Here is a 12,387-nt window from a genome sequence, read left to right on the forward strand (position 1 = left end):
CGCTCTGGAGTCCTCCTTCACTTGTCCTTTGCACATAACTGAGCACCACTCCGCAAGATTGCGGATTTCTCATGTCTCATGGTTGTTTTTAACCCGGCTGATGGCGGTACTGCCAACTTCCCAGCAGGGTTCTCTTCATGTCGGGGCTGTACAGCGTGACCAGGAGGAGGTCACCAGTGTTTAACACCTAAGTGGAGGGGGTGTGGCTGACAATCAGAACTGCCTGGGGTCTGTTTGTGTATCTAATAAGCAGCTGCAGTGTGTTCTGCTCAAGACCCAGAGGGCTAAGTCAGCAATCAGTTTCACGGGGGTGGGGGGGGTTGTGTTATATGCTGACCTGAAATCAACAAACACCATTGTGCTGGAGGTGATGTTATTTTCAAGATGTGTGAGGGCTGAGTGGAGGGCAGTGGGGACGGCATCCGCTGTTGATCTTTTGGCTCCGTATGCATCCTGGTGGGGGTCCAGGCTGCCTGGGCTGTTGCTGGTGAGGTGCTGAAAGCGCTCCATCAGAATGGGGATGAGGAGTTGTAAAGCAAAAACATGTAGAAAATAAAGTAAGCTACAGATGAAGTCAAGGACAGTTCTCAAAAGAAGAATATATCAATTATGTGTGATGGATAACCAACCATACCTGCTTTAATATGGATTGTTGTACAAGAGAACAACATTCCTGGGCAAAATAGATGTTGGCTGTATCATACATGGTCTAACTAGAGCGTTGTGTTTGAAGCAAATACAAAACCAAATGGTAAATATTACTATTAAGGGCTAAATTCATTGACAACAAGCAAATAAAATAGCACAAAATTGCTTTAAGTGAATTTGTATGCAGCAATAAGACAGTTTTTTTCTTTTTTTAAAGTTATTTACAGACGGAGAGACTAACAAACATTAATAAATAAAAATAATGAAATATTCAGTCGCTATACATTGATTGAAATATCCGCAAGCTTAAATTTAGCAAGAGAAAGTGTATCCTCCTCCGCTTTCCCCATCACAGAAGCTGGACTGTATCCCTCTGAGGACCGGAGTCAAACACAAGGACATGAACGATTCAGCATCCGGCTTCTCCACATCTCTCAACATCTAGGCCGTGGACCAAAGGAAACTACAAAGACAAGTAAGAGCTCTTCCTCAAAGTGTTCAGGCTCAGGACTCAAGCGGTCCTACACAGCCATCGCATGTTGGAGAGCCCACGCGGCCCATGAGGGGTAGCTGTCCTCCAAAGCACCGCGAGGTGACGTCGGTCCACTGCACATAGCGCCGTGCTCTGTGCACCGCAGAGCATGTTGCAACATTACACACATGTATATCTGTTGTAATGCGTGAGCTGTAAGTAAAGTTAAATACATTCAAACAATGACATTTAGAGTAGCTGACACTTGGTATGTTTTAACAGCATGTCAGAGTGCCCGAGCAGCCTGTGGTGGGTAACATTTTTCAAATTGGGTGCTTCCACAACATATATACATAGGGTGTATTAAACTTTTACATTGTGTTATATTAGGCTTAAATGACATCTACAAAGATGATTGAGAGGGCACACACAGCTCTCTCCCTCAGACGAGGGTCAACAACACCAGACAGAGACAGACCCAGCGGCCTCGTGCTGCTCCAGTCGTAACTGGTAGAGAGGAGACTGCAGAGCGAGGGCCGGGAGGCGCAGACACAATAACGATAAATGAAGCAATCGAGTCAGCATTCCGGAAGACACTCAAGTTTATTTTGTTCTTCAATCCTTTAACTTGAAACTAGAGCGACCTTCACCGACTCCCAGCAGGAAAGCAAAGCAGAGTTTTTATCATAATGTGAGATTTTGGGCTCTACAATATAAATTGAATTGAACATCAGGAGTATTCTATTATTTCCTTTTTAGGAAGGAGTCCCCAGAAAACATGGTTTTAACAACTGTATAAATAACAGTGAGCTGCTTTTCTAGCCTCATTAACTTTACACATCATCTCTGCAATATATTTATAATAATATATTTAGGATTTCTGCATTTGTCTTCACCGCAGCAGAGTGTTTACATGTAGCCATGCCGGGGGTAGATTTTAAATGTATTCTCTCTTTGTTCTTTAAGAGCAGAACAGCTTTAAGATAATGCCAACAGATTTAATTGGATTGAATGCCACTTCAATGCCAGTACTTAGGGCAGGCATTGAAGAGGTGCTGGCAGCTGACTGAAAGGCCTCATGTGAATGTGTTGTCAGAAGCACCGAGGGAAACACAACACTCAATACAAGGACTGACACTCTGCCAAGTCTTCAATGACCTCTAGTCAGGGTCATACAAACAAAGGTTAAACATATGTTCAGATGACATACAATTTTAGATGTTTAGGAACTGTTCAATAACATCTCAATGACTATATTTCAGGTTCTACCTAGAGGTGAAATATAGTAATTTAAATAATGTAATTACAACAAAATGTCAATAAAACTTAATGTATGACATTTACAAATATATATATATATGTATACATATATACATATATTTTTATATATGTAGATATATATATACATATATCTACATATATATATATACATATATTTATATATGTATATATATACTTGTGTATATATTTTGTATTTTAGTATTTAGTAGTTAGTGTTTTGTGTTTTATTTGTATCTTATTTTTATTAATGCTCTAATGTTCACCCGCTGCTGTGATTCTGAAATGTCCCCACCGTGGGACTAATAAAGGATTATCTTATCTTATTATTTAAAAGTTCTCCACTCTCCATTGAATCAGCGTCGCTGACTTTGAAAACCTTGACATTTAAAAAAATATCTTTGCCATATTTATCCGACTTCCAGTAACTGCTCTGACATTTTTTGACCTGAAAAACCCACCAGAATCTTATTGAATTGGGATCTTCACAACACATCAAATTACTCCACTAAAAAATATTCACACGTCCTCTTTCAAGACAGACGGGCTCCGTTCTGGTGCTTTCAGGGGCGCCAGCGCTGAGCATGGTTGACTTTGACAATGTTTATCAGGACACACAGCGGAGGGAACTAATTTATGAGGAGGCTTAATGAGAAGATATCAAAAGAAAGCCAAGACCATATAAAAAGTCCGGACGCTTCCGTCAGTGGGTACAAGTCTCGCTCATCCAGCCGGGTTTCAGCAGTCGTATAAAAGCATATCAAAGTCAAGGTAAAAGATAAAAGATTAAGTGGGCAGCCGTTGTGTTAAATAATTCAAAGCTAAAAGCTCTATTAGGGCGTAACAAGTGGACGGAGAGCTAAACAAGCAACGAGAATGACGTTCACAGGAGATCCAGACAGCAATGGATCAATTGCAGATGAGATTATGTATTCTACAGACCTTGAAAGGTTGAGTTTTAGGGCATCATTTCAGCACTTTAAAAAGTACTAATTTTATCCATCCCTGTTTTTCATTTTGATTTACTCATAGAAAACCTCTAAACACTATCAGGAGTTCTCAGTTTAACTGTTATTCCCATCATATCAATACGCCTTCAATATTTGAACCAGGACCTCAGGTAGTAGATCAAGCAGCATGTGAAAAGAATATGCTTTGTGAGATTCAGTGTTATTGCTATATGTCAGACACACTTTTATTCAACAGTCAACGATACAAGCATTGGATTCAGAATTGTCAGAAACCCACTTTTTAAAGGGCTCGAAACAAAGAAGGCAAATCACTTTGAATTGTTGCCATGTAGTTGCAGCAATAATAACCCAGTGTTAAACTTTTTGGGAAATGACCTCATTAAATTTCTCACCAAAAGGATTAAACGGTTTGAACAAGTGAGATATAACATGTTAAAATAGTTTGCTTTAAAGGTGCCAGTTAGTAAGCTAAGTGTGACAAAGTGTGATTTTGAGCTGAGCGTTCTCATTGAGGCGACAGAGTTTCCCATAAACATGAATTTAAATAAATACAGGTACAATAAATAAATGGCATTTACATCTTTTTTTTTCCTGTGTGAAGAACCGCCGACTTCCCCAAAACTCTGAGGAGCAAAAGTACGCCTTTGCACACGGTGAGAGAGGAACAGTCGTTAAAGGACTGAATTTTCCATTGCAACACTGAACATGAAAACTACCTCAGTGGGAGCACATTGGTAATTATTCACTTTATTAACAGTTTATTTGTTTAGAGAAATAAGAGGAGCACGCAGAACAAAAGCTTTCAGGTATTTCCTCTTCGTGGCCGTGCCTCAGATGAGGTGCATTCAGTTGTTTCTCTGAAGGTGACTGAGTGTGTGCCGCTCGGGTCCAAAGCCATTACTCAGGAGCTGCTGCAATGTTTAGTCACAATGGAACAGAGACAGCGGCCAAAAGCCAGAGCCAATATTATTAATGCACTCTCCAGCAGCCCCCGGCTTCCCGAGTGGAGCAGCGCGGTCGCCAGGAATCGGTGACGGCGTTGTACATTTCTGTCAACCACGGATACTTTGAATGTTTTTGCATTCGGTCGGAGTACAACAACAACGTGCAGAGCACCTGACGTACGTCATCAAGATAGTTGCTATTATAATAAGTTTTATTATAATATTAAGCGGAAGCAAAGTCCATGCAGGAAAGGTGGGAGTGGAGGTAGACGAGTCCAACAGGCACGACTTCCTCCTTCCAGGACGCTGGTCATCATGTCCCAAGTGAAGCAACATTTACTTTGCACTTGTTACGTAACATTACAAAGGAAAGCTAAGGGCGGCTGTTATTTATTCACGATAAATATCATGTTACGCTATGCCGTACGCTATCATCTTAACACACACCGTGATGTTTTCTCAAACCTTAACCAAAGTGTCACAATTCTCCACAACCATGATTTTAAATTTTTAAAAAAGAGATGGTACGTGGTACCATATTTTATATTTTTGATTACATTATTTAATATGGTCGAATTTATATGATTTGTTAATTATGTAATAATAACTTATTTCCCCTGTCAATTGGAAACAAACAGCTATAAGGAACGCCTACTGCTCCCGACTGTGGCTCAGCTGTGAGCGAGGTCGTCCTTCAATCAGAGGGTCGGCGGTTCGATCCCCGGCTCCGTTAGTCCACGTCGACGTGTCCTTGGGCAAGATGCTTAACCCCAGCATTGCTCCTGTGAATGTGTGTGAATGTTAGTTAGTCCTGATGGGCAGGTGGCTCCTCCCATCAGTGTATGAATGGGTGAATGATGTCATGTAGTGGTGAAGCGCTGTGATTGGTCAGAAGTCTAGGAAAGGGCAAAACAAGTACAGGTCCATTTACCACGTACCGTTCCTGAATGCACCATGAAGCCCCTGTTGGTGCCCACTGCACAAAGCCACTTCTGCAGCCAGCAAACGATCGTTTTTCGGTCATGAAGTATTTGTTATTTATGCAACTTAAAGGGAAGCAGGAGGAATCTCCAGGCCTGCTGTTCCTCAGCCGCCTCCGGCAGTGGCCACACGGTGTCTCAAAGTGTCGCTGCAGGCTGCCGGTAACCTGCGTCTGCATCTTCCTTCGGATGCACTCAGCAAGGCGGGGGTGGGAAGACATCAAAATGGGGGGAATCCCCCATCCTGCTTTTCACTTTGAAGGTCGACATGTTCAACTTATTTCGCTTGATTTTCGATTTAGAATCAAAATGGTGCCACCACGATATGAAATGAAGCGTCCACATGCGACGCATCACGTGGTTTACAGCGTAGAAGCGTACAACGTGAATATTGTTTTTCTGACAACGACAGTGAGCGAGTGGATTAGTTTTATTTCGTTCACTTACTAATTCTAAAATGTCAATAAACACATCCTTCAAATGAATGAGTCATGAATAATTGAGTCAGCAAGGACGGAAATACCGTGAGTGAAAAATAAGCGGAAGAAACAAAAGATGGGAAAGAAAATATATGAAAATTCAATTAAAGGTTACACATTTTAAATCTCACCTTCATTCTTCCTCATATTTACAAATGTCCAAAAGGCGGTTTGACAAACATCCTGGAGGCGGAGACACGTAGGAAGAGAGTGACGGGGGCAGCGGCTGTGAAGATGATGCATGCAGCAGATGGAGAGTTTCACGACCTGCACCGGCGCTCCATTTAAGTGTGTGTGTAAAATTGATGACCAACCATAATTGTCCCCTGTAGCCACTACAGGACCGGAAGCTGTTCTCCCACTTTGAGGAAAGAGGGGAGCTCTTTCTCTCAATTTGAAACACGGGGGGGGGGGTTATGATTTATGACTGAATGGAAAGTGGAGATGATTAGAGGTGAATTATGGGCAGACAGGTAATGGAGGGAAAGGGAATTTGAGGAGAATGACACCGGCAACGAGAAGTGGAGAAGAAACTCGATAGAAGAGGGGAACAAATGGTGAACGATAGGGAAATGAGGAGGGGAAGGCCATAACTACCCAGGTAATGGGTGCAGCCCACTATTGACAACCTGCATCATCGTATTGGACATGTTTCATTGCCTCGGCGTCGGAGGGAACGACCCCTACTCAGAGAACAATATGACTCTATTGACATGACGTACACGATAGTTAGTGACACGCGCAGCATGGAGACACCTCCCGCCTCCTGTGATCGTTACGTCCATGTTTTATCCACCAAGTAATAATATACACAACAACAAGACGGAAAGGCTTTGACACTGCATTTTAACATGAAACAAACGTTTTCAATAAGCTGCAATACGTTAGACCACAGGATGTAGGAAGCATTAAGGAGAGGATAAAAAGCTTTCCTCATTTTGCAGTGAAATCTTCCCCCGAGAAGAACATGTTGATGGAAACTGCATCGTTATGTCTCAGTGGATGTGTTCCAGCTGTTATTACACTTCTGCTGTTCAGCCTGACATGTTTGGTATGTTCGGCTGGCAGGTCTACAATTGGAAATCAGCACATGAGGGTTTTCCTTCAGTGTTTCTCCACAGCTGCTGTTGGTTCAGTAATAATGAAGCCCGTGGCAGGCTCGGCAGGGTCAGAGTGGTTCAATCGATAAAGCAAATAATGTCATCATGCATCCTTCAGTCAGTTATATTGAATGCTGCACATCTCTCCATTACAATTATGTTTTAATGGAAATTATGTTTTTGACTCGTTTTTTTTTTTTTTTACACGCCTCGGCTCAGGTCGATCTAGTGACTTCCACATCAAACCCATGTATCCAAACAACACTAATATGAAATAATAATTGATACTAGACCCCAACGTGGCATCAACTCTTTTGAATGAAAAGGTTTTGTCCAGCGCGTAAGCCCCCTGGTCGGCTCCCAGGTTGTTCAGCCCTCGGCCTCAAGGCCGGCACGACAGACCAAGAGAAGATATGTTGTTCTTAATGCCAGAAATGATGTTAAATATATCATCAAGTTGTCTCTATTTTGCAGCGCATCATCGGGGTGAGTCCACGACTGAGGCAAGTTCCTGTGGTTAGTTCTCATCTCTGATAACAGCAGGACCGTCACATGTTTGTTATCCGACTGTCAGCGCAGCAGGTGAAGTGAGCGGTTACAAACGGGCTCCATGCCGACAGGTTTGGTCTCCGTGTGTTTTGAGCTGAGCTAGAACAGAGAACGTTTAGTTCAAACAGAAGGAGATGCTGCTTCGCCCTCATCGTACTCGGTGAAGCTCGCTGGAAGTGATGTGAAGGAGCCCCGGTGTGCTTCATGGGGAGTGCAGCGACCGGTCACCTGGTGATTTAGGAGGAAAGTTGGCCTTGTGTGATTTGATTCATTTGGAACACAATGAAAACCGTTAGGCGTTAGTTAAGTCATTGCAGGGTTTGGTTCTGTCAAGTTGTAATAGTTTATTTTGATTATGCACATGTACATAGAAGAAGTCTTATGCTTTAAATGAATACATATAGAAAGATATTATAATATGAAATATTAGGGAGAATATTATTATGACTATTATGTATTTATTGTAGAGCATTAGGGAGGACACTGTTTACTATATTGACTGTATGTGATGATAAAATGTGAATAGCAAGAGGTTCTGTTTACATGTATGTTGCATGGGGATGAATGTTAATTATTATCTCAGAAATGTCAAAGCCGGTGGAAGCCCCTGACGTTATTTTAATCCGAAAAGTACTGGACTTTTATTGTGAAGGGACTTTTTTAGTAGTCTTCGGAAGTGACGATGTAACCCGGGTCGTGACCTTTGACCCCTCCATTTGGATAGAGGACTTTTAGCCAACAAGAAGGTGTTGCAGGACTGAATAACAAAGGAATAACTTTTAAGGATAGGTGATGGGCTGTTGACGACTAAGGCCACATTTACACATAGCCGGGTATTTACAGAAACAAATATTTCTGCCCCTCCGTTTTCAAAAATAACATCGTACACACAAGGTCGTTTTCAAAAAAGTTTCTGTTTATATGAACCCGCATAAATATGCCCCCGGGCGCCATCATAACTATGCCAAACCTGTAGTCGGCAGTGTAGAAGGATAAAGACATGCAAACCAATCGGAATTCTCAAAACCAACAACAACTACGAAAAACACGACCGACTTCCTTTTCCTTTAGAGAGTAAATATGGTGCGAGGTTCATTTGTATGGACAGACAGCGAAGTGGAGCTGCTGCTTCGAGTCGCCTTAGATTATAAGGCAAATAAAGCACTCGATAATGTGGATTGGGAATCATGCCAAACTAAATATAGGGATATGTTGGCATTGTTCTTAGAACAGTACCCGTCCGAGACCTCCGAGGAGTATCCTCATGTCAAGGAGGAAATAACTCGGGCGCACCTAAGCAAACTAACTGTAAACATAGGACGCTCACATGACGTGAAGCATTTTTAGTCGCATACTGTGACGTTTGACAACCTAAAACTCCGTTTGACTTTGTTCACACGCAAACACAAAAACTGAGTTTTCAGAAGTCTCCACTTTGGCCAGAGTTTTTAGAAATGATCGTTCTCCGTGATAAAACCTCCGTTTTTGTGTAAATGAAAGGCCAAAACGCATGAAAATGTATGCGTTTTCCCATCGTGTAAACGGGGTCTAAGACCTCTTTGTGCTGGGAGAAATCGCTGTTTCGTCTTGACCCGGGTTAGACAGCAACACTCGCTTTAGCTTTAGCTTGTTCCCATTAGGCCACCAATGCAAAAACAAAATGTGTTCTCTCTACTATGTGTCACGGTGCTATTAGAGTGGACCCAAAAGCACGACTTAGACAGCAGTAACAAAGATGAATGTCTTTAGTTGAAAACAGGCTGGGTCAAAACCGGGAGATCAGTCGAAAAAGCAAACAAGTCCAAAAAGGGGCGGGGCAGAGAATCAGAGGTCAGGGCAGGCAGGTCAGGAATATACACTAATAACACTGGAGAACTTGGCATGAAAACACAAGACAATCTGGCAGATAACAAATGAAAGTGAGGGAACCTAAGTAGAGAGGGACTAATGAGGGAATGGGCAACAGGTGAGACGGGCATGAAATAATGAGGGACTAACGAGGGAGTGATCAGAGGCAGGTGAAGGGAGTTGGACTGACGAGATGGGAAGCAGGATCTGGAATGACATGATAGTTAGTGAGACAGGACGAAAACAACTAATACAAAAAGGAAGGTGTAGAGCTAAACTGTTACACTATGTCGTGCTCCAGAGAGGAGCAACTCTTGTTTCCATCGTGTTCACAATAATGTGTAAGAAGTAGGGCTGTCAATCGATTAAAAAAAATTAACTAATTAATCGCACATTTTGAAATTGCGATTAATTAATCGCGATTAATCGCAATTAAAAGTTCATTCTTTTTAAAGACAAAACTTCACACAGAGCTGTGTTTTCAAAGAGGCTCCTACATATACAGTGCCAGCGAGGTATTTAATATCGTGGATGATAAATTGTATCTTCAGTGAAACATCAGATTAGTAAAAAATATATATATATTGAGACCCCATTGGTCCTGTCATCTTTAACATTGAACACAGCAGAACCAGTGGCCTTGATAACTGACTGACATTCAAATGTCACGTTAACCCTCTGGAGGCTGGGCTCATTTTATACATTTTACACACACACAAAAATTCACCGTTTAACCCTTGTGTTGCCTTCGGGTCATTTTGACCCGAATCAATATTACACCCTCCTGTTAATTTGACCCCATTCAATGTTTAATGTCGGTGTTCTTTCGGTAGTCAACAAACAAACATAAAGTGCCTCACACTTAAACTTGGAAAACAATATTAATTCTAATAATTTTCTGGAGGTTTTAATTGCTGGCGTCAAATTGAACCCAAAGGGTAAAATATGTTAGGAAATATAAAGGTAACAGGAGGGTGAAACATTGAATCGGGTCAGAATGACCCAAAGGCGGGGGGAGGGTTAAATATTTAATCGGGTTAAGATGACCCGAAGGCAACACAAGGGTTAAAAGTGTTTCCCTTCTTTTTAAACACAAAACTTCACACAGAGCTGTGTTTTCAAAGAGGCTCCTACATATGAAGTGCCAGCGAGGTATTTAATATCGTGGATGATAAATTGTTTCTTCAGTGAAACATCAGATTAGTAAAAAAAAAGAAATATATTGAGACCCCATTGGTCCTGTCATCTTTAACACTGAACAGCAGAACCAGTGGCCTTGGTAACTGACTGACATTCAAATATGTCACGTTCACCCTCTGGAGGCTGGGGGCATTTTATACATTTTACAAAATAAATTAAATTCACCGTTTAAAGTCTTTTGCATGTGACACACCCCCACGTGTTCTACATCAAACATTCCAGAACAATCTCAGCTCTGAAATGAGCCTCATTGTCCTCGCGCCGTGTTCTCTGGTTCTCTGACTGACAGGCTGCTAAATGAGCCTAACCTGTGAGGTGGGAGGTCCTTTGTGATTTACTGAGTGTTCATTGGTTGTTTTTTTACCGAAATGTTGACAGACAAACGGATTGACAAATCACGTTGAAGGTTTCGTGTGTCGCGTTCTTTCCGCGCCGCGTCACCCGACACGTCGCCCTCCGTTCCTCTGTGTATCAGAGGGGGAGACGGGAGGAAGGAGGAGCAGGAGGAAACCCGACTGATTCATCCACGAGTTAAACTGATTTCTGCTCCTTATTTTCGCGGAGAAATGATTGTTTTAAAAACGGAAACAGTGTCAAACCGTACTGCCGCGGTTTTTAAAAAAAAGTAAAAAATATATTAAAAATGTGCGTTAATTGCGTTAAAATATTTTAGTGCGTTAACGCGGCCAAATTAATCGCATAGATTAACGCGTTAACGCTGACAGCCCTAGTAAGAAGAGTACAAACAGGTCCTTCCTCTCAGTCAAAAGGATACTATAGTGATTGCTCTGGGATAATTTATAGGCAGAAAACACCATGAACCTTTCTAAATGTCTCTTGCCTTAGTGCACTATTACTAATGCAAAGGCCAGCGTGTTAGCCGACAGGGGAAACCAAACGTAAGGACATGAGATTAATTGCTCCACTCTGGTGCATTGCAGTGAAATGTCAGATTCTGGTCCTTGAGGGCTAGAGGGCCAGTCGTGGTCCCAAGCCAAGGTGTTCAGTCAGAGCGAGTTTAAACAGAGCTGGCAGGGCGGAGGCAGTCAGTGCCCAACATTCGTAGTTTTCTGTTGGATCTTGGAACAGATGGCGGAGGGGGTGCTACCGAAAAATCTTGCACACTGCGGGACACTCTTATCGTGAGCCGTTGTCTGAGGACCGGCGCACACGCTCAGTGGGTCACGGCATCCTAACCTCTCCATCTGGTTTGGGATGGTAATGTCTCATCATTGACACATCACTATCACTGTTTTTATTATAATTGTAATATTACATCCACCACTGCTGTTATTATTATTATTGTATATTATATTTTAAACAGTTTCTTTTTCCCCCAACGCTAAAGCCAAAACAAGAAAGAACTAGAATGGGGACTCGGTAGAGCGCATACCTTCGCATATCACAAGATTGGGCATTGAATTATGAACATTTTGGCATTAGTTGCATGCCAATTGGATAAAAATTGACCGTGCTATGGTAAAAAGAAGATTTTGACCTATCCACGACCTTGACCCCAAAATCTAATCAAATGGTCCCCGAATAATAACCAATCATCCCACCAAATTTCATGCGATTCAAGAAGATGTTGACCTTTTCATGACCTTGACCTTTGACCCGACCGATCCCAAAATCTAATCAAATGGTCCCCGAATAATAACCAATCATCCCACCAAATTGCATGCGATTCGGTTTAAAACTTTTTTTGTTATGCGAGGAACACGCATACAAATAAATAAATACACGGCGATCAAAACATTACCTTCCGCATTTTCAATGCGAAGGTAACTACAGGTTAATTTCAATTTAAATACATATGTTACATGCATTGTTACACATAAATTGACACACTAATTACTCCACATCCTAAGATTTGCATACAAGTATGGCCACTTCAACTTTCAACACAGCTTGTTCA

Source organism: Pseudoliparis swirei, chromosome 12 (assembly GCF_029220125.1).
Source record: "Pseudoliparis swirei isolate HS2019 ecotype Mariana Trench chromosome 12, NWPU_hadal_v1, whole genome shotgun sequence".
NCBI lineage: Eukaryota > Metazoa > Chordata > Actinopteri > Perciformes > Liparidae > Pseudoliparis > Pseudoliparis swirei.